General features: G+C 44.2%; 1 pseudogene; it reads left to right on the top strand.

Moving 5' to 3' along the window:
- Positions 1-22,398, top strand: part of LOC129400653 (craniofacial development protein 2-like) — a 115,979-nt pseudogene extending 93,581 nt beyond the window's left edge.
- Positions 22,399-22,816: the final 418 nt, after the last annotated feature.

Below are 22,816 nucleotides of genomic sequence, written 5' to 3'. Positions count from 1 at the left end.
ACATTCAGCAGTTCTCAGGTCTCACTCCTTGTGGTGCTCAGGGGACCATGTGGTGTTAAGGAATCAATCAGGTTGGCCCCACGCACTGTAAGTATTGTACCTGCTGTACTATCTCTCCAGCCCACCAGGTCAGCTTTGAGCTGCAACATTGGGCCAGATCTGGGTGTGTTCTGGTATTAGAAATAACATCAGTGGTGGTACATTTTCAGGACAAAATACTTAACCCTAAATAGGAAATTACTGGCAGTGTGCTTACAGAATGAGTCACTAACACAGTGTTTGAACAAACAGGGTATTAGGAGGGGATCCACACAGTAATTGCCTACAGGCTAGAGAACACATATCCCATGCGTCCATTCCCAGAACAAGACAACTAAGCAGGATGAAGCAACCAAAACCTGCTTCTAAAAACCTAACCAATCCCCAGGAGTGCAATGCACTCAAACTATCCAGTCAGATTTAGTCAGCCAAGAAGACTGAAGATTCCACATTACTCAGCCAAAAAGGAACTGGAGGAGGGACTTGCGCACCAGGGAATATGATGCTGATCATTTTAGGTGTGCCTGGTCTTGCAAGAAGGTAATCAATAGCTACTACAGTCCACTCCTCTGAGTCTCATGAGCCTGCGTTTTTAGACAGGTGGGATATTTCTCACACTGGGGAGGCATCATCCCCCAACAACCTTGACTTCTTCCTCTTCGGTTCCACTCCTCAGTTACGAAGCAGCTCTCTTCTTCATAAGTCAGGGTTCTTTATCTTCAAGTTGACTGAACTCTAATGCAAAGCTTAAGCTGAAAGCCATTAGCAGCAGTTCAGGGGGTAAATAAACCAGAAATGGAAGGATGGGGTGGGGAGGCAGGAGAGGATGAGCTGGTCTCATGTTGAACAGGTCTGGCTCCCCAGAGAGCAGGCCAAGAGTCAGAATAGCTGTGACTGTCCTCTGAATAGATAACTCTCAGGCTAAAGCAGTGGGAAGGACATTTCTCAAGACCCAAGAGTCCCTTTTCTTCTCTAAATGCTATCTTTCCAGGACCAGAGAGAGAACCCATTTGAATCCCCAGCACCACATATAATCCCCCGAATACCACCCAGGGGTCACTCCTGAGCTGACCACTCCAGAGACAGAAAAAAGCCCTGAGCACTGTGGGCATTAAATCTTCTCCCCCAAACCATCATTCTCTAAATAACCCCTCCCCATACTTTTAGTAAAGTACGATTGTCAAATAAAATTCATGTATCTTTGAGTCAAATATAAATATCATTGATTTCTTTCACATATGGAAGATAAAGAAGCAATAAGAATGAACAAACAAAATGAAAGCAAACCCTTAAGATTCTTCAAAAATTTTTTTTCAAATAAGTGGTTACCTTGTGAGGCCCCAAAGCAGGCTCCTCAGAAGCCAGAACAAGCTGCAGCTAACATTAGGTCTCAGCTAGGCCTCAGTTTCTGTTTACCCAAAGCAGGATTTGCAGTTTCTGGTAAACTCCCAGTTGAGTAATTTGCCAAGATAAGGAATTGGGCAGTTGGGTCTGGCTGGTCATGAAGGGTCACTGTACCCTCCTTAGAAACTGTTGCTAACCATTGCCTAATTGCTGACCACCATTGTAATAGGGCCAATGCTAAAAATAGACCAGTATATAAATTGCCTCTTAACTCTGAACCCTATATAAACTGCTTGTGATTTGGAGGTTGGGGTCCTTGTCAAGACTCCATGCATTGGATGAGACTTGGACCCTAGCTCGAGCTAGTAATAAAGTTCCTTAGCTTTTACATTATCATGTGTGGACCTGGTCTCTCCGCAATTGGGGATCTGAAACTTGGGCACAACACCATGAGATGACCACAGTCGAACAGAAAATGAGGGATCAGTGTCATGCTGTTGGGTAAGAGCTGGACTTTTGGTTATGATCATGACATAGCAGATACGGACACAGAAATGGAAAACTCTGCACCTGAAAGTTAAACAAACAAAAGACAGGGACTGGTGAAATAGCTCAGTGGACTGAGCACATGATTAGTGTGTAGCAGGCCTGGACTCCATCTCCAGCACTACAAGGTCACTCAGAGAACAACCAGGAAGAACCTCTAAGCTCTGAGCTGGGGGTAGCCCCTGAGCAATGCCAGTGTGGCCCCCAAGCCACACACACACACACACACACGCACACACACACACACACACACACACACACACACACACACACACTAGAACAGAGAAGGGGGAGGTAAAGGAGGGAACAAAGTGGGCAACAGGTGTCAGTTGCGCTTGGGACTCAGCCCAGAGGCAGGGGCCAGCCTGAGCCCCGCACACCCACAGCATGGCTACATCCCAAATTCACACCCCAAATTCACTATCTTCCCTGCGCCCCTGCTTGGAACCGGCCAGGGCAGCGTGCTTGAGCCACCCCAGCCAGATCCGCACCCCAGGCCTGCCAGCCTGTGACAGAGTTCCACTGCTTCCGGTTTGGGTAAGTGGGAGGAGAGGGAGAACCGAGTGGGAGAGAGGGTTAGTCTGCAGTGGGGGGGGGCCCTCCCTGGAGTCTTGTTTCCTTGAACAAGCCACGCCCAGCGTGGAGGAAGGCAGGAGGCCATCGCTGCCCCCAAGCACCCCTCCTCGGCCTTATCTAAACATCCCCCTCGCCAGCTGCCATCATTTGCCACTTAAGTCAACTAATTTTTCACTAAACCCAATTTCACTCATGGGTGGCGGAAGAGGTCCGTAATTTTCCCTTATGCCATGTACTATTAATGATGCCTGAAATTATGCAAATAAAATTGATGAGGAAAAAAAAGGTGTCAGTTGTATGGTGATAGAAGACTAGACTTCTGATGGAGATAATAACGTAGCCTGTACAGATGTTGAATTACTATGCTGTACAAATAAATGTAGTATTTTCTGAAAGTGTTTACATAAATATTACTTCAGTAAAATAATTTTCAATTGTGTATGTACGGGCTGGAGCGATAGCACAGTGGGTACGGTGTTTGCCTTGCAAGTGGCTGACTTGGGTTCAATTCCTCCATCCTTCTCGGAGACCCCGGCAAGCTACTGAGAGTATCCCGCCCACACTCAGAGCCTGGCAAGCTACCCGTTGTGTATTCGATATGCCATAAACAGTAACAACAAGTCTCACAATGGAAACGTCACTGGTGCCCGCTCAAGCTAATGGATGAGCAACGGGATGACAGTGATACAGTGACAGTGATACAGTATGTCTGGGTTGTATGATTTTCTGTTGCCCAAAAATGAGGGCCACACCGAATGGTCCTGGCACAGGAGATCAAAGCCCTGACCTCACACATGCAGAGCATTTATTCTACTGTTGTGAGTCACATCCCTTGTTTTGTGATATAATTTGTTATGGTAACTTATTAATAAATTTATACATTATGAAATGCTTACCACAATCTAGTTAATAGACACATCTATTCACCTCCTTATAGTCCCGATTTTTCTACGAATGGTAATATTTGCTTTTCTCTCTTTGCATGGTTTAAGTGCCTTATCATATTATTAACTATAATCATCATGCAGGGGCTGGAGCGATAGCAGAGTGGGTAGGGCATTTGCCTTGCATGCAGCTGGCCCAGGTTCGATTCCTCCGCCCCTCTTGGAGAGCCTGGCAAGCTACCGAGAGTATCTCGCCTTACACAGCAGAGCTACCCGTGGCGTATTCAATATGCCAAAAGCAGTAACAAGTCTCACAATGGAGATGTTACTGGTGCCCGCTCAAGCAAATTGATGAGCAATGGGATGACAGTGACCATGATAGTGAATCATTATGCTATACATCAGAGCTCCAGAACTTGTTCATCTTAGAAGTGAACACTCATAACCTTGACCAAGATCCTCATTTCCTCCTCATCTCAGTCATTGGCAACCATCGTTCTCCTCCCTGGTTCTGTGAGGTATTGGATTCCGCATGTTAGTGAGGTCACATGGAATTTCTGTCTTGTTTCTCTTAGCACAGTGCTGTCTAGTTTTGTTGTTACTAGTGGCATTTCTGTAGGATTTTCTTCTTATGTCTAATATTCTATTACAGGCAAGAGAGGATGACTCAAAGGGCAGCAGCACTTTTGGGGGGATGGCACACCTGGCAGTGCTCAGGACTTACTCTTGGCTCTGCTCTCAGCAATTGACTTATTGGAAGGGTCAGGGGGCCATGTGGGTGCCAGGGATCCAACCCAGGTGCGTCACACGAAACCTGCCCACTGTATTAATCTCTCCAGCCCCAAGGAATATATGCTTTGCATGTGGCAACTCTGGATCCAATTCCTAGCACCTGCATGGTCACTGAGCTCTGAGCACTGCCAGGAAATCATGGGGTATACCCCCACAAACACACAAAGAACCCTAATGTGTACACTGTCTATACCACATTTCCCCCACTCATCTATCCATTGATGGAGAGGATTCCTGTTTCCTCTCCCCGGGTGCCACAGTTGCTTCTCGCTCAACAGTTAGGAGAGGATAATAGACCACACCAGAGAGTGAGAGAGGCAGAGCCAGTCTCATTATGAAGAGCATCCTTCCCTGACCATCTCCCTTCATTGGCTCTTTGTCAATATAAGTTTTTAGTTTAAGTCCAGTTACCTCTCCTTCAGACTAAGTAAATTGTCCCCCAGGACATGGGGGTGAGGGTGAGGGTATGATTCATTGGGCTATCACTGGAAAACAAGGTTAGAAACTTTGATACCCTTTCAGTATCAATATTACAAACCACAATGCCCAAATGGAGGGAGCGAGCGAGAGGAGAGAGAGAAGAAAAGCACTTTCCATAGAGGCAAGCAGGGGTTGGGGGCGGGGGATGATGGGAGGGAACCTGGGGATACTGGTGCTGGGTAATGTACACTGGTGGAGGGATGAGTGTTGGAATTCAGTATGACTGAAAAATAATCATGACCAGCTCTGTAAGGGTCTATCTCACAGTGATTCAATAAAAAAGTAGCACTGTAGCACTATCATCCTGTTGTTCATCGACTTGTTGTTACTGTTTTGGGCATATCAAATACGCCACAGGTAGCTTGCCAGGCTCTGCTGTGAGGATGGGATACTCTCGGTAGCTTGTCTGGCTCTCCAAGAGGAATGGAGGAATCAAACCTGGGTCAGCCATGTGCAAGGCCCTACCTGCTGTGCTATTGCTCCCTCAAACATTTAAACACATACCAAATATAGTTTTAACTCTCAGAATCCATTCTAGCCCATGGCTATTTGCTACGTGATTATTAAAAACACTGAGCTAAGCATGTTGGATCTTTTCAAAGTAAAACGTTAGAGAACAGGAGCAAGTGTTTTTTTGCGTCCACCTACTTAGATGCTTTTTCCATGATCTGGCACCAGCTCAAACTGCCCCACTTATAAGGTGATCTGTTCCCTCTCCTTAGAAGATGATCTCAGGTCAATTTATAATCAGTTAACTGATTACAAAATTAAAAAGTAAAAAAAAAAGAAAAAACTTCACTTATCAAATGTTCTCCTCACCACTCAGAATCATAGCATGTCTGTCCACACCTCAGTATCCATCCATACCTACTTTTCTGATTATGTGAGAAAACCTCATTGTGCAGTGTTAGAGATTTTAGCTATGTATGAAGAGTCAGAGGTCGTTTTTAATTTGTGATAATTGAAAATGACTTTTTTTTTTTTTTTTGCTTTTTGGGTCACATCTGGCGATGCACAGGGATTACTCCTGGTTCTGCACTTAGGAATTACTCCTGGTGGTGCTCGGGGGACCATATGGGATGCTGGGAATTGAACCCAACCCAGGTGGGCTGCATGCAAGGCAAACACCCTACCCACTGTGCTATTGCTCCAGCCCCATGACATTCATTTTTATAGGGACCAAATAATGATTTCACAAGAAGAGGTTAAGTGGCTTTTATCTCTTACAAATCCTTTTTAGAAAATTAATATTTCTGGAGCTAGAGAGATAGTAGAGTGGATAGGGCTCCTGCCTTGCAGGAGTTCAACCCAGATTCAATCCCCAGCACCCCATGTGATCCCCCACCTTGACTGCAGAACCAGAGCACTGCTGGGTGTGGCCCACAAACAAACATATAGACCAACCCCCAAAAAGAAAATCAGTATTTCCTATTTGATTAATGACAGAAACAGATGGTGTTCATATTTTACCCTGTTGCCATCTGTAGTACCTCCCCTCAACCCATAGCTTCTCTTTAACCTACAGAAAATTGAACTGGGGAGATGGCTCAAAGGGCTGAGCCCATGCCTAGTATTTTGAAGGAGAGACTGATTCTTTCATGGGCCCAGGATGATCTCCCAAGATGGCCAGGAGTGAGCTCTGAGATCAGAGCTGGAAATGGCTCTGAGCAACACTGGGTGTGCCCCAAATAGTTATAAGTGACAGAGCCATAGATGATAATGGTTGATAATGGTTGAGGTAGTGGCTGATGTGAAGAATCAGGGGCGACAGGACGAGGCTGTGTGTCTGGGCCAATCTGGGCGGCCTCGTTTTGTCCATTTTGACAATTCTATCTGACAACTATTTCCCTTAAAAAATATTTTCTGAGCTGAGCTTGAAGAAATAGGGTCTTTTTTTTTTTTTTTTTTGCTTTTTGGGTCACACCCAGCGATGCACAGGGGTTACTCCTGGTTCTACACTCAGGAATTACTCCTGGCGGTGCTCAGGGGACCATATGGGATGCTGGGATTCGAACCCAGGTCGGCCGAGTGCAAGGCAAATGCCCTACCCGCTGTGCTATAGCTCCAGCCCCGGATCTTTTTTTTTTTTTTGGTGGTGGTGGTGGTTGTTCTGAATGCTTTCTGGCTTTTATTCATTTCCTTACTGGGTGCTTCCCACACCCTGTGTGAGGACACTTGCACAAGGTAGTGCTTTCACAAACTGCCTTCTGGTTCATCTTAAGGTTATCTAAAATTAGGTGCTTAGGTTATCCTGAGGATGGACTCATTTAAGGATATTTAGTAGAAAGCAAAGGGAAGGCAAAGGAAGGCATATGGAGAAGAACTCGGCCTTGATGACAGATAGAATCCTGGTTTGTTTGATTTTTCCCTTATTTGAGGTTGGGGTTGGGTTTCAGCCATACCCAGTGACATTTAGAGCTACTCTGGCTCTGGGCTCAAGGTCTTTCCTGGCAGTGCTCTGGGGACTATATGTGGTGCTGGTGTGTGCAAAACAAGCATTTTAACCCTTCTGTTACCTTTCTGGCCCCTTGTTTTTCTAAAGTTGACAACTAACATCAACTAACACTGGTTGAATGAAGAGGGTTCTCACTGTAGATGCTCTCCACCCCCACCCCGTGAGAGGCACCTCCAGAAGACGAGGGCCTGCACTGAACCTTCCAGCCATAAGAGTCGGCCCCTAAGAGGAGTGACCTCAGTTCCAGATGATGGATAAGAGGAAGATTCTGTTTGGGTAGATTCCTCCACCTCTAACATGCAGTGTGGTGTATTCTTCGAGTCTTCCAGTTGAAACCTTCTGTTCTATGTGATGTAACTTACTCTTTGTTCTTATTGGTCACAGCTACCAAGAATCACAGAGGTGTTTTTCAGACCAGAATATTGGAAGGCTTACTAATTCTCCTGAGGTAAAAGGCCAAACATGTTTGATTTGTTTTGTTAAATAAAAGAGAAAACAGGCTCCAAATGGAGTTTCTTGCGTTAAGACTCAGATCATAAAGCCAAGACTTTATCTCTAACCTAGCTGTCATATTAATGACTCCCAGAAATGAATATGAAACCTGGAAATCCAGAATTCTCTGGTTAGCCCTAGGGAGTTAATCCACCTGACTGGCTGGCCCCCTGCTGCAAGTTTGATCATTCGGTTTCATTTTCTGAGTCACAGCCTAGTTAAGCTGCTTTAGCAGAGTGAGCTCACACATAGCCCAGCAGAGCCGGGGGCTGGCTACACTGAGAGATTTCTATACCTCCAGTGGAGTCTAGTTTCAAAATTATTTTAACACTTTAAAAATGGGAACAGAACGGACCCCATGCCAGGCTCTTTCAGTGCCCTGGAGGGGGGTGGGTGAGACCCCTCCTCACCCCAAGAGACCCAGTTTCTGAAAAATTCCAGAACTCAACCGCTGCCATGCTCATGGCTGCTTCCACACAGTTGGGCCAAGCCTCATTCACCAGTGAACCTATTCCTGGACACATTATACCACACATCTGACCACATTCCAAGAGTACCGCACCACATTTGAGGGGGTTCAAAGTATGAGGCAACCAATCTTAGAGGGATTTTGTTTTACAGATATTATATATACATATACATACATGTACATATATATATATATACATATATGCACACAAGGCTCAACCTTTGACAACATGTTAGTGATCTCTTATAGAAAGGCTACTGGCCCCTCAATTAAATACAACAATCTTCACACTCTTTCCTCTAAGGAAACTTTTTTGTAGCATTTTCAGTGGTTTTTCATAACAAACAATACAAAATATATTATTTTGATTCTGCTTTGGGACAGAGTTTGGGGTTTGGGATGAAAATATCTGAAATATGGTGGTGGGAACGTGTAATGGCATAAAGATGTAATGGGATTGGTGTTTGAATATTAAATATAATCAAATACTGTGAACTACTTTATAAATTTTTTTTAAAATGTTAAAAAATGGAGGTTGGGCCGGGGAAACGACTCAAGGGGCTAGATCTCATGCCTTGCGATGGAAACCCTGGGCTCAATCCCTGGCCCAGCATGGTGCCTAGGAACTGCACGGGGGGTGCAGCTTAGGAACTGCACCCAACACTGTGAGGTGCTCCTACCCCCACCCTCACCACCCTGTGAAGAAAGAATGCAACAGAAACTTCCTGTGGAAAGTCATGTGTGTATTTGAGAGAGGTGATATTGGTTATGAAATGCAATGATATTGTTCACTACCGCTTACCAGCCTTCACCGTATTCCAACATTCTCTAGGTGATGTGTTGCCTGCCTAAGAGTCAAATCTGATCATCAGTCATGGCTAGTTCTCAGGGTAGACACATCTGCTTTTCCTCATGCTATTTTTTTTCCACTTACTAATCCTTAGGCACACACATGCTTTATCTGAACAGTTTATTTCAAACTGAGCGAAAGGCAGCATGCAGATGGAGGCAGCGCTGTTGGGGAAGGATTTGCTCCAGCATGATTCCCTGTGAAGCCTTCAGTTCAGTCTTCAGTTCTGAGAATCAGCGGTTTACCCACAGGGAAAACAGCAGCCATTCTTGTTCAATTAATCTGTTAACATTTACTTTGGGAAACAGTGGTATCTGTTGCCCAAAGCCACTAAAGAACAAAGATCCCGTTGGCCTTATCAAATGATTTATGAATTGGGCAGCATCCCACCTAACAAATAGGAGTTCTGAAACATCACGCACAAAAGCAAGCTTTTCTGTACAGGAGGCCAGAGAAGGAAGTGAAGAGAGGCTAGTGTGAGGCAGCAGCTCCTTCCCTAGGGGGGCAGCAGGGGACCGGCCAGTCAGGCGGATTACTCCCTAGAGCTGAACAGGGGATTCCAGATTCCCAGGTTTCATATTCATTTCTGGGAGTCATTAAAACGACAATTAGATTAGAGATGAAGTCTAGAGATGAAGTCTTGGCTTTGTAACGTGAGTCTTAATATGAGGAACTCCATTTGGGGCCTATTGTCTCTTTTATTTAAAAAAAATTGAAAATCCTCCTCTTTCTTTCTTCTTTTTTCCTCCTCCATCTTTTTCCTTTCTTTTATGGTGCCAAACCCGATGGTGCTCACAAGTTGCCCTTTGTGTTGCACGGGAGACCAGGTGGTACTGGGAATAAATCTGGACCTGCCATACACAAAGCATGAACCCAGCCCTTCAAACCATTTCCCTGGCCGGCTTTCTTTTACTAAGTATTGTCTGCTAGGGATGTTGAAGGGGAGGCTTTGTCAAATCCACCCTGCACACGGATTGTGGACCTTGGCTGACTCACTGCCAAGGTTAGGGAAACATTCGTTGATGTATCCCAGGACTCATTAACCTGGTTGTTGCCCTGCTGTCTACTGTTACCTACAATGTGAATATTGGTGGAGTGTGGGACTCAGTGGTTCCTCCGTTTGAATAGGATTCTCCAATGTGGGTTCCATGTTCATGTTCATTACTACATTGTTTACTGGGTTCTGGAAAATAGTCAAAATTAACTCTCAAGGGGCTAGAGCGATAGCCCAGTGGGTAGGGCGTTTGCCTTGCACGCGGCCAACCCAGGTTCGATTCGCAGCATCCCATATGGTCCCCTGAGCACCGCCAGGAGTAATTCCTGAGTGCATGAGCCAGGAGTAACCCCTGAGCATCAGCGGGTGTGACCCAAAAAGCAAAATAAAATAAAATAAAATAAAATAACTCTCGAACCAATATTTATTTATTATTTATTTTCTTAATTTTTTAATTGAATCACCATGAGCTTTCATGTTCAAGTTTCAGTCATACAATGATCGAACACCCGTCCCTCCACCAGTATACATTTTCCACCACCAATGTCCCTAGTACCCCTCTCCCTACCTCCATCCCACCCCCAGCCCCTGCCTCTATATTCATCTAACTGCATATTTTAGCTGCTGTATTTGGGCATACCTGGCAGTGAGAGCTTACTCCTGCCTCTGATATGTCTGCAGTGAGATACATTTCATGCAACAAAATTCATCATTTTTGGCATTTTAGAATATGCAATTTAGTAATGTTCATTATATCTGAAATTTTGGGAAACTGGCATGACTACTTATATTTTTAATTTTGTGGTGGTAGGAAGGCACATTTGGGGCCACACCTGCTAAACAGGCTTAGTTGCATGCAAGGCAAGTGCCTTAACTCCTGTACACCTCTCTGGCTCCTGTTATCATTATTTAATTCCAAACTATTTCTTTTATCCCAAAAAAGGAGCTCTGTATATCCCAATTGCCACTTTCCTTTAGCTATCAAATCTGATCTACTCGGTATCCACCATGTTGCCTGTTCTGGATAAATCACATAAGAGGAATCATAAAAATTGTGTCCTTTTGGGTCTGATTTCTTTTTCTTTTTGGTTTTTGGGCCACACCTGGCAATGCTCAATGCTTACTCCTGGCTCTGTGGTCAAGGCTTACATCTGGTGGGCTTGGAAGACCACATGTGGTGCTCGGGGTCAAACCACGTTCAGCCGTGGCAAGGACTGAACTGAGAGCTGAAATAGGAAAGCTACACTCAGAAATGTCACGTATAAAAGACACTGTAGACGAAATACAAGGCAAGGACCTCATATCTCTCTGGCCTCTGGGTCTGATTTCTTTTACTTAGCCTGTTTCAACATTCTGTCCACATTGTAGGATGTAGCGACATCTCCTTTTTCCTCATAGCCCAGTAATGTGATGACATACTATGTATATATCTTCTAATTTTTTCCTTTATGGCACATGCATGGTGCTGGGGATAAAGCTCAAAATCTCCTGCTTCCCAGGTGCTTCCTATGCCACAGAGTGTTTTTGAAAATCCTTCTCAGCACCTCGTTCCCCTCGCGCTCTGCGCACACGGCCCCCGGACCCGATCTCCAGCCAGTGTTCAGCGGACAGGGACCCCACCCCTCGCCACAGCTGAGCCTTGGCCTCCTGCTTCCTCATCCAGGTGCGCCTCTTTCCCTCACTGAGCTTCCCAGCCCTCGGTGCCCAGGCGGGCTGCGCGTGCGGCCCCTAGACCCGATCTCCAGCCAGTGTCCAGTGGCCAAAAGGGGCGTGGCTTCTTTGGTAGTGGGCGTGGCCCCGCTTCAGTGGCCGTGGTTGCCGGGAGCAGCCGCAGTTATTTTCCCCTGTTCTAGTGTACATGACAGAGGTCGCAATCCCCATTAACTAACTTTGTGGAGATCTCCCCAGTTACCTCAAACACAAAAGGCGAAATTAACCACTAGCCTACTCCAATTGCACCAAAATATCGAAAACCCATGAAAAGAAAGATTAGCTCTAGTGAACTGGAAGGTCCCACCTCCATACAACCATGAAAGCAAGAAGAAATAGCGCAAATCCCCACAGCAAGGAGAGGACGAAGAAATGAGTCCAGAAGCCTCAGCAGGGGTTTCCCACAAATGTGATCTCTCTGATAAAGAATTCAGAGAAGAAATTCTGAGAATGTTCATCAAACTTAAACCGTGGAGCAGTCAGCGAAGAAATTACAGGAAGAAATGAGAGCAGAAATAGGAAAGCTACACTCAGAAATGTCACGAATAAAAGACACTGTAGACGAAATAAAAAACACAGTTGGAGCCCTCAACAGTAGAATGGCTACAGCTGAAGAGAGAATTAGGGAGCTTGAAGATGAGCAACAGAAAGCCCACAGGCTACAACAATTGGAAAAGATCTTAAAATAGCTCTAGGGTGAATCAGAGACCTAGGGGATGATGCCAAGAGGAATAACGTAAGAATCATTGGAGTTCCAGAAGGACAGGGAGGCAACCCTAATGAGAAAGCCACAGTTAAAGAAATCATTGCTGAAAAGTTCCCAAAGCTGGATAATGCAGATGTTCAGATCCTAGGAGCCAGAAGGGTGCCAGCTAGAAGGGACCCTAATAAAAAGACTCCAAGACATATCATAGTCAGAATGATGGATGCCACAGATAGGGACACAATACTGCAAGCTGCAAGGTCATAAAAAGAAACCACATACAAAGGAGCACCCCTTCGATTCACAGCAGACTTATCAGAGGAAACCCTCCAAGCTAGAAGACAATGGTGGGATATTGTGAAAAAACTCAATGAAATGAATGCCTCACCAAGAATACTTTATCCAGCTAAGCTCTTACTCAAACTTGAAGGAACCATACACAATTTCATGGGTAAACAACAACTAAGGAGCTTCATAGACTCAAAACCAAGCTTAAAAGAAGGACTAAAGGGGCTTTTGTAAGACAAGGAAAAACCCTACTAGAACAACAAACCCTGCAGAAAGATGACACAAAACCCCATGACAATAATCTCTCTCAATGTCAATGGCCTAAATGCACCAATTAAAAGACACAGAGTGGCAAAATGAATTCGAAAACAAAACCCAACATTCTGCTGCCTACAAGAAATACACCTGAACAGTCAGAGCAAACACAGACTCAAAGTCAAAGGATGGAAAACAATACTGCAAGCAAACAACTCCCTCAAAAAAGCTGGGGTTGCCATACTAGTATCTGACAACAAATATTTCAGGTTGAAAAAGATTAGAAGGGACAGCGAAGGTCACTTTCTATTTATCAAGGGATATGTACAACAGGAAAAGATCACACTCTTAAACATATACACACCTAATGAGCGACTAGCTAAATACTTAAAACAAGTCCTAACAGACTATAAGGAGGACATTGCTAGCAGCACACTAGTAGTTGGAGACTTCAACACTGCCTTATCACCTCTGGATAGATCGACAAGAATAAAACTCACCAAGGAAATACTGACTCTGAAGGAAGAAATAGAAGAGGGAGGCCTAATAGACCTATGCAGGGCTTTACACCCCAAAAAGAAAGAATACACATTCTTTTCCAGTGCACACAGAACATTTTCCAAAATAGACCATGTACTGGGCCACAAAACACACCTCAATAGAATCGGAAAAATAGAAATTGTACCATCATCTCAGACCACGATGCGCTGAAGATAGAAGCTAACCACACACAGATGCAGAGAATCAAAGCAAACACTGGAAATTCAACAGCTCATTGTTGAACAGTGCGTGGGTCAGGAAGGAAATCAAGAAAGAAATCAAAAAATACCTCGAAACAAATGAAAATGAAGACACGAGCTATCAAAACCTGTAGGACGCAGCTAAAGCTGTGTTAAGGGGAAAATTTATAGCTCTGCAAGCATTCCTTAGTAAGGAAGAAAGGGCCTACATAGATAGCTTGACTTCACAGCTCAAGGCCTTAGAAAAGGACCAGAAAAAGGAACCCAAACCAGACCGAAGAAAGGAAATAATAAAAATTAGAGCAGAAATTAACGACATAGAAACCCAGAAAACAATCCGAAGGCCAATGAAACCAAGAGCTGGTTCTTTGAGAAAATAAACAAGATTGATAAACCGCTAGCAAGACTCACAAAGAAAGAGAGAGAGAGAACCCTAATAAACCGAATCAGGAATGAAAAGGGGAACATCACAACAGAAACCAATGAAATTCAAAAGATCATCAGAGACTACTTTGAAAGTCTATATGCCATGAAACACGAGAACCTAAAAGAAATGGATGAATTCCTTGACTCCTACAATCTCCCAAGACTGAACAAAGAAGACTTGGAATACCTGAATAGACCCATTAATATTAAGGAAATTGAAACTGTAATCAAAAGTCTCCCCCAAAACAAAAGCCCAGGTCCAGATGGATTCACTGGCGAATTCTTCCAAACATTTAAAGAATACCTGTTGCCAGTTCTCTTCAAGCTTTTCCAGGAAATTGGAAAAGCAGGAACTCTCCCAAATAGTTTCTATGAAGCACATATCTCCCTAATACCAAAAGCAAACAAAGATACCACTAAGAAAGAAAACTATAGGCCAATATCCCTGATGAACACTGATGCGAAGATCCTCAACAAAATATTAGTAATTAGGATCCAACAACTCATCAAAAAGATCATACACCATGACCAAGTGGGATTCATCCCAGGGATGCAAGGATGGTTTAACATTCGGAAATCAATCAACATTATCCATCATATCAACAAAAGTAAAGATAAAAACCATATGATCATATCAACTGATGCAGAGAAAGCATTTGACAAGATCCAACATCTGTTCATGATGAAAACTCTCACCAAAATGGGTTTTGGAGGAACTTTCCTCAAGATAGTCGAAGCCATCTACCACAAGCCTACGGCAAGCATTATCCTCAATAGGGATAAACTAAGGGCCTTTCCTCTAAGATCAGGGACAAGACAAGGATGCCCACTCTCACCACTTCTGTTCAATATAGTACTGGAAGTACTTGCGATAGCTGTTAGGCAAGAAAAAGGTATCAAGGGCATCCAGATAGGAAAGGAAGAAATCAAGCTCTCACTATTTGCAGACGATATGATACTAGAAAAGCCTAAAGCCTCTACTAAGAAACTCTTAGAAACAATAGACTTGTACAGTAAAGTTGCAGGCTATAAAATCAACACCCAAAAATCCATGGCTTTCCTATATGCAAACAATGGGACATGAGGAAAGGGACATGAAAAAAGCAATCCCATTCACAATTGTGCCCCAGAAAATCAAGTATCTCGGAATCAGCTTAACTATGGAAGTAAAAGACCTCTACAAAGAAAACTACAAGACACTACTCCATGAAATAAAAGAAAACATGAGGAGGGGCTGGAGTGATAGCACAGTGGGTAGGGCGTTTGCCTTGCACGCAGCCGACCCAGGTTCGAATCCCAGCATCCCATATGGTCTCCTGAGCACCGCCAGGGGTGATTCCTGAGTGCATGAGCCAGGAGTGAGCCCTGTGCATCGCCGGGTGTGACCCAAAAAGCAAAAAAAAAAAAAAAAAAAAAAAAAAGAAAACATGAGGAAATGGAAACATATCCCCTGCTCCTGGTTAGGGAGAACCAACATTGTCAAAATGGCAATACTCCCAAAAGCATTATACAGATTCAACGCGATCCCTATAAGGATACCTGTAGGATAACATAGCCTCAGGTAGTTTAGGTTTATTGGGTTACTCCCGTTACAGTGCTCCAATTCCTCTTTGTTTATTTGTAGCTTCTTTCTTAGTGTTCTGTTGACTTGTAAACATTGTTTTTCTCTTCTCCTTTAGTCCTTTGCATAGTTTATTCAGAGCCATGTCCTTTTTGTATGGACACAGGAAGACTTAGCAAATACTATGCTTTTGTAACCTTATGTCATTTGACTCTACATGATATTTTCCTCCTGGGCATCTGTTCTCTCAACCTAAGCCTCAGCTGCCCTTACTTCCTAGCACTCCCAAAAGCAGGGTCCCGACGAGGGACGAGACGGATCCAGGGCAAGCGGTGAGTTGTGTGCTACCTTGGCATCGAGATGGGCCTGGCCAAAGTGCCTAATGCTAAACTATAAGTTAAGAGCTTGATCATGAACAAATGTTGTCATGATCCAAATAGTGATAACTAGATTTGGACCCTGCTAGGGTTAGGAGTGATTAATCTGGCCTGAGTGCTGTAGTCTGAGCCTCTGGCAAGATGTTGCCAGGAGAGCTGCCTTGCAAGCCTCAATGTATCTCTTGCAATGTACATACAAAAATAACTAGTATTAAGATGTTAATAAGTGTCTTGACTAAGGAAAAGAAAAAACCTTAAGAGTCAGAAAGGGCTTTGGAATGCCCTGCCCTCAGGAAGGGCTTTCTTATGTTGATTTTGCTACCTGGCTGGGTGTAGCCTAGAGGGCAAGGTGGGAGAGACAAGTAGGAGGAGAGACTAGAGAAGGAGAGAGGCAGGAGTTGATGCAGAGAGAGGTGGGAGCTGGGAGTGCGGGAGATGAGAAAGATGGAAGATTGAATAAACAGTAACTAATCAGCAACCAGCTTGGTCCTCGTTCTTCCTTCGCCTGTCCTTGACCACCGGCCATCCAGATCCAGTCCACACACTGCGGTTCTAGAGCACCAAACGCGGGTGGTGAGACAGAGCCGCCCGGAGAGCCCGAGAGTGCATGCAACCCTTGGCGTGCCTTAGTTTTTTACAGATACCCATGGCATTCTTCAAAGAAATGGATCAAGCAATCCTGAAATTCATATGGAACAACAAACGCCCATGGACTGCTAAAACAATTCTTGAGAAAAAGACGATGGGAGGCATCACCCTCCCCAACCTGAAACTTTACCACAAATCGGTAATAATCAAAACAAGCATGGTACTGGAACAAAGGCAGAGCCTCAGACCAATGGAACAGGATGAAATATCCCTACACACAACCCCAAACATATGAGCATCTAATCTTAGATAAGGGAGCAAGAAATGTGAAATGGAGCAAGGAAAGCCTCTTTAACAAATGGTGCTGGCACAACTGGGCAACCACATGCAAAAGAATGGGCTTAGACCTCGACCTGACACCATGCACAAAAGTCAGATCAAAATGGATTAAAGACCTCAACATCAGACCACAATCCATAAGGTACATTGAAGACAAGGTCGGCGAAACCCTCCACGATATTGAAGCTAACAATTTTTTCAAAGATGACATGCAACTGACCAACCAAGAGGAAACAGAGATAAACAAATGGGACTCATTAAACTAAGAAGCTTCTGCACCACAAAAGATACAGTGACCAGAATATAAAGACAGTCTACAGAATGGTAAAGGATATTCACCCAATACTCATCAGATAAGGGGTTGATATCAAGGGTATATAAGGCACTGGTTGAACTCTACAAGAAGAAAACATCCAACCCCATCAGAAAAAGAAATGAATAGAAACTTTCCCAAGGAAGAGATACGAATGGCAAAAAGGCACATGAAAAAGTGCTCTATATCACTAATCATCAGGGAGATGCAGATCAAAACAACCATGAGATACCACCTCACACCACAGAGACTGGCACACATCCAGAAGAACAAAAGCAACCACTGTTGGAGAGGATGTGGGGAGAAAGGGACCCTTCTACACTGCTGGTAGGAATGCCGACTGATTCAGCCCTTCTGGAAAACAATATGGACGCTTCTCAAAAAATTAGAAATTGAGCTCCCATTTGACCCAGCAACACCACTACTGGGAATATACCCTGGAGAATCAAAAAAGTATAGTCAAAATGACATCTGTACTTATATGTTCATCGCAGCACTGTTTACAATAGCCAGAATCTGGAAAAAACCCGAGTGCCCAAGAACAGATGACTGGTTAAAGAAAATCTGGTACATCTATACAATGGAATACTATGCAGCTGTTAGAAAAAGTGAAGTCATGAACTTTGCATATAAGTGGATCAACATGGAAAGTATCATGCTAAGTGAGTTGAGTCAGAAAAGAGAGACAGGCATAGAAAGATTGCACTCATCTGTGGAATATAAAATAACAGAGTAGGAGACTAATATGCAAGAATAGTAGAAATAAGTACCAGTAGGTTGGCTCCATGGCTTGGAAGCTGGTCTCACATACTGGAGGAAAAGGCAGCTCAGATAGAGAAGGGAACACCAAGTAAATGTGGTTGGAGATCCCGCTCGGGAAGGGAGATGCGTGCTGAAAGTAGACTAGAGACTGAACACAATGGCCACTCAATACCCCTATTGCAAACCACAACACCCAATTGGAGAGATACCAAAAGGGAATACCCTACCACAGAGGCAGGGTGGGGTGCGGGGGAGATGGGATTAGGGGGTGGGAGGGATACTGGGTTTATTGGTTGTGGAGAATGGGCACTGGTGGAGGGATGTGTTTGCGAACATTGTATGAGGAAAAACAGGCTCGAAAATGTGTGAATATGTATCTGTACCCTCATGGTGATTCACTAATTAAAGAATAAAATTAAAATTAAAAAAAAGAAAGAAAACCCTTCTCACTGTACATCACCAATAGCTAGACTGTCCTGGTCCCCCCAGAGCTGTGGCACTGTGGCTAAGAGTTCACCGTTTTCCCCATAGTGGCTGCATCATGTATTTCTCAGTAGCAAAGAGCAAAGGGTTCAACTTCTCTATATCCTTGCTAAAGCAGACCTTTTTGGTAACCATTCTAGCAGGTGTGAGTGGTGCATTATGGCACTGATTTGCATTTCCAGAACGACTAATAGTATTGATAATTATTTTAGTGCAATTTTCTATCTTTTTTAGAGAAATGTTTATTCGAAGTATTTACTGACTCTTATTTATTTAAGTGATGTAAAATAGTTATCATCATCAACATCATCATCATCATCATCATCATCATGCCGTTGATCGTCGATTTTCTTGAGCAGTCTCAGTAATATCTCCATTCATCCTAGCCCTGAGATTTTAGACGCCTCTCTTTACTTGTTCTTCCCAACGGTGCTGCATTGGAGGCTCTTTCAGGGTCAGGGGAATGAGACCCATCATTGTTACTGGTTTTGGCATATGAATATGCCATGGGGAGCTTGCCAGACTCTCCCATGTGGGCAGGAAACTCCCATGTGCGCAGGGAGCAAGTAATATAAAAATAAATTTGTTATGTGACTGCCAAGAGGGCAGGCTTGGTGGGGAGGGAGTTTGTCAGGGAAACTGGGTACAAGGGTGGAGGATTGATATTGTTGCAAGACTGTATGCCTGAAATACTCTACTGTGAACAGCTTTGTCAATTACGCTGTCTTAATAAAAAAAGAGAGAAGGGAAAAAGTGTCATTGGTATTGTATGCAATTTCTCACAAACTATCGAATTAAATATCAATATAAGTTTATACATTGGATCTGTGGAATACAATTTGAATTGGATAGATATTAATGTTGCTAAGAAAAAAAACCTTTTCACCACTAAGAAGGAAAACTACAGGCCAATATCCCTAATGAACACTGATGCGAAGATCCTCAACAAAATATTAGCAAATAGAATACAACAACTCATCAAAAAGATCATACATCATGACCAAGTGGGATTCATCCCAGGGATGCAAGGATAGTTTAACATTCAGAAATAAATCAACATAACCCACCATATCAACAAAAGCAAAGATTAAAAACCATATGATCATTTCGATAGATGCAGAAAAAGCATTTGACAAGATCCAGCACCCATTTATGATGATAACTCTCACCAAAATGGGTTTAGAAGGAACTTTCCTCAAGATAGTCAAAGCCATCTACCACAAACCTACAGCAAGCATCATCCTCAATGGAGAAAAACACGATGGCCACGTAGTGCCTCTGTTGCAAACCACAACACCCAAAAGGAGAGAGAGAGAACAAGGGGGAATGCCCTGACACAGAGGTGGGGTGGGGCGGGGGGGATGGGGTGGGAGAGTGGGAGGGATACTGGGAACATTGGTGGAGGGGACTGGGCACTGGTGGAGGGATATAAACAAAATGCAAACATGAAAGTTCACAAGTTTGTAACTGTAACTCATGGTGATTCACTAATAAAAAAAAAGAAAAAACCCTTTTGTTATTATGATTGTAGCTTATAAACCTTTTAATTCTATATAAAATTATAGCTTACACAAATTGCTTCTACAAATGTAATAACTGCCTGGCAAATGGATGGTGTTTTTTCTTTAATGAGTGCTCATGACTCTTCCCTCAGATGCCGGAGATTGGAGGAGGCAGACAAAGGATCTTGTGGGGTTTTTTTGTTGTTGTTTTTGTTTTTTGGGTCACACCCAGCGATGCTCAGGGGTTACTTCTGGCTTTGCACTCAGGAATTGCTCCTGGCAGTGCTTGGGGGACCATATGGGATGCCGGGGATCGAACCCGGGTCGGCCACGTGCAAGGCAAACGCCCTACCCGCTGTGCTATCGCTCTGGCCCCATAAAGGATCTTGTTTCCAGGTCTTGTTGAACCTAGAGTTCACTACTGCAGCAACGTGGGAAGATGCCATCCTTGACAACATCGACGAGGAATACGATCGACTGTTTCAGCACCTTCATGTCTGTGCGAAGAATGCCGAGTGTGAGAAAGCCACAAACATACGCCTGTCTTTGGAAACTCTTGAGCTCATTCATCAACGTGGTTTGGTGCGAGCCTCAGGCACTCACAAGCTAACATCCAAGCTCACAAAGCTGTGCAGAGATTCGATAAAGGAAGACCTCAAAGAGAGAAGAGCAGCAGTGTTGGCCAGTGCAGCAGAAGCCAGGAAAAGTATTCGCAACACTCGCCTGTCCTTCGCCAACTACAAGAACAAGATGACTGCCCCCCCAACATCCCGGTGGATCTATCACATCTTCCAGAAAGGCAATGGAGAGGATTATTCATGACTTCTACTCGGATCTCTTTGACAGCCATGTCCACCTCCCACATACCAAATTCCGCAGGATGGATATGTCATTTCCAACATTCTCCCTTCTGAAATCCGACACGCCATTTCATTGGTAAAGACGCATACAGCACCTGGTCCAGACAAGGTCAGACCCGAACACCTGAAGAATCTACCACCAGTACTCATCAATACACTGGCCCACTCTTCACGCGATACCTGTCTGAATGCAAGGTTCTGTCTCAGTGGAAAAACAGTAGGACTGTTCTGTTGTACAAGAAGGGAGACATCCACGACATCGGCAACTATCGCCCAATCTGCCTGCTGTCTGTCGTCTACAAGTTGTTCACTCATGTCATCCTGAATAGGCAGAACACTAGACAAAGGACAACCATGTGAGCAAGCCGGGTTCCGAAGGGGATTCAGCATGATAGACCATATCCACACAGTGACCAAACTCATTGAAGTTTTGCAAGAGTTCAAGATGCCGCTCTGTCTAACATTCATCGACTTAAAGAAGGTCTTCGATTCTGTTGAGACTGAGGCGGTCATCGAAGCCCTGGCCAAACAGGGTGTTCAAACTCAGTATATCAAAATCCTCTGAGAGCTGTATTGTGGATTCACCACCAGGATCTCACCATTCTACAAGAAAGTGATCATTGATATAAACAGAGGGATGCGGCAGGGTGATACCATTTCACCAAAACTCTTCAGTGCCACCCTTGAGAACATCATGCGACAACTGGAATGGGAAGGAATGGGAGTGAAGATAGATGGTCGGCAATTACACCATCTCCTCTTCGATGATGACATCATTCTCATAACACCAAACATTAGCCAAGCAGCACAAATGCTGACCGACTTCAACCTCATGTGTGGAAAGGTCAGACTGCAGCTGAATCTCAACAAGACGATGTTCATGAAAAACAAACTGGTCCCTGAAGCTCCATTTGCTCTCAATGGAACGAACATCTCCGAATGCAGCAGCTGGGTCAGAATCAACATGAGGAATGACTTGGTGCCAGAACTGTGCAGGAGGAAGAGAGCAGCGTGGAATGCATTTAACAGTCTCGAAGAGGTGGTTAAGAGAACGAAGAACCTCCGATTCTGGGCACATCTTTTCTATTCCACCGTTCTTCCTGCACTAACATATGCCTCAGAGACCTGGGCCCTACGCAAACAGGATGAGAATGCTATTAGGGTATCCCAAAGAGGAATCAAAAGAGCTATGCTGGGAATATCATGTCTCACTCAAGTGAGAGAAGGAATCCGGAGTTCTGACCTCCATCGACGGTCAAAAATCAGGGATGCTGTCTCGTTTGCCAAGGCATCAAAAATCAGATGGGCCGGTCATGTAATGCGATTCAGAGACGACTGTTGGACTAGAGCTGTTACCGACTGGATTCCACGGGACATCAGAAGACCTCGTGGCCACCCTCCAACTAGATGGTCAGATTACTTCGTCAAATCCCTGAATGAACGATTTGAGGCTCTTCCTGTTCCTGGAGCAAGCAGATATCATTGGGCTGCACTAGCACTCGGCAGGAACAAATGGAGACATTACTGGCGCCCGCTCGAGCAAATCAAAGATCAATGGGACTACAAGTGATACAAGTGAGTGCTCATAGATCAGGCTTATCAGAGTGCCATGTCTCTTTTTTTTTCCCAATGCCAGGTTTGAACCCAGGGCATGTGCTCTGGAAGTATCAGATCTTAATCTGGGTGTGAGAAAAATACAGAACAGCAATAAGTCTATGGCATTTCAATAATTGGATTAAAATGTCATAGAATTTTTCTTTGAGAGGATCAAGAACATTTAGGTCCATTTAGGTCCATTCTGTAAGATAGTTTTACTTAGAGAAAAATGAGGGGGAGAGAGGAAGAAAGAGAAACATGTTCAAGAGAGAACCCAGGAATCTACAAAATGGAAAAGAACCAGAGTAGACATCTCGGGTTGAGAGGTGGGCTAATCTCAAGGTGGAGAAGGTGCCTTTTCCAACTTTTAATTTGGGTTGGGCATGTATTTT

This window comes from Sorex araneus, chromosome 1 (assembly GCF_027595985.1).
Source record: "Sorex araneus isolate mSorAra2 chromosome 1, mSorAra2.pri, whole genome shotgun sequence".
NCBI classification, from domain to species: Eukaryota; Metazoa; Chordata; class Mammalia; order Eulipotyphla; family Soricidae; genus Sorex; species Sorex araneus.
The sequence above is the reverse complement of the archived record's forward strand: the minus strand, read 5'-3'. Positions and strand labels throughout refer to the sequence as shown.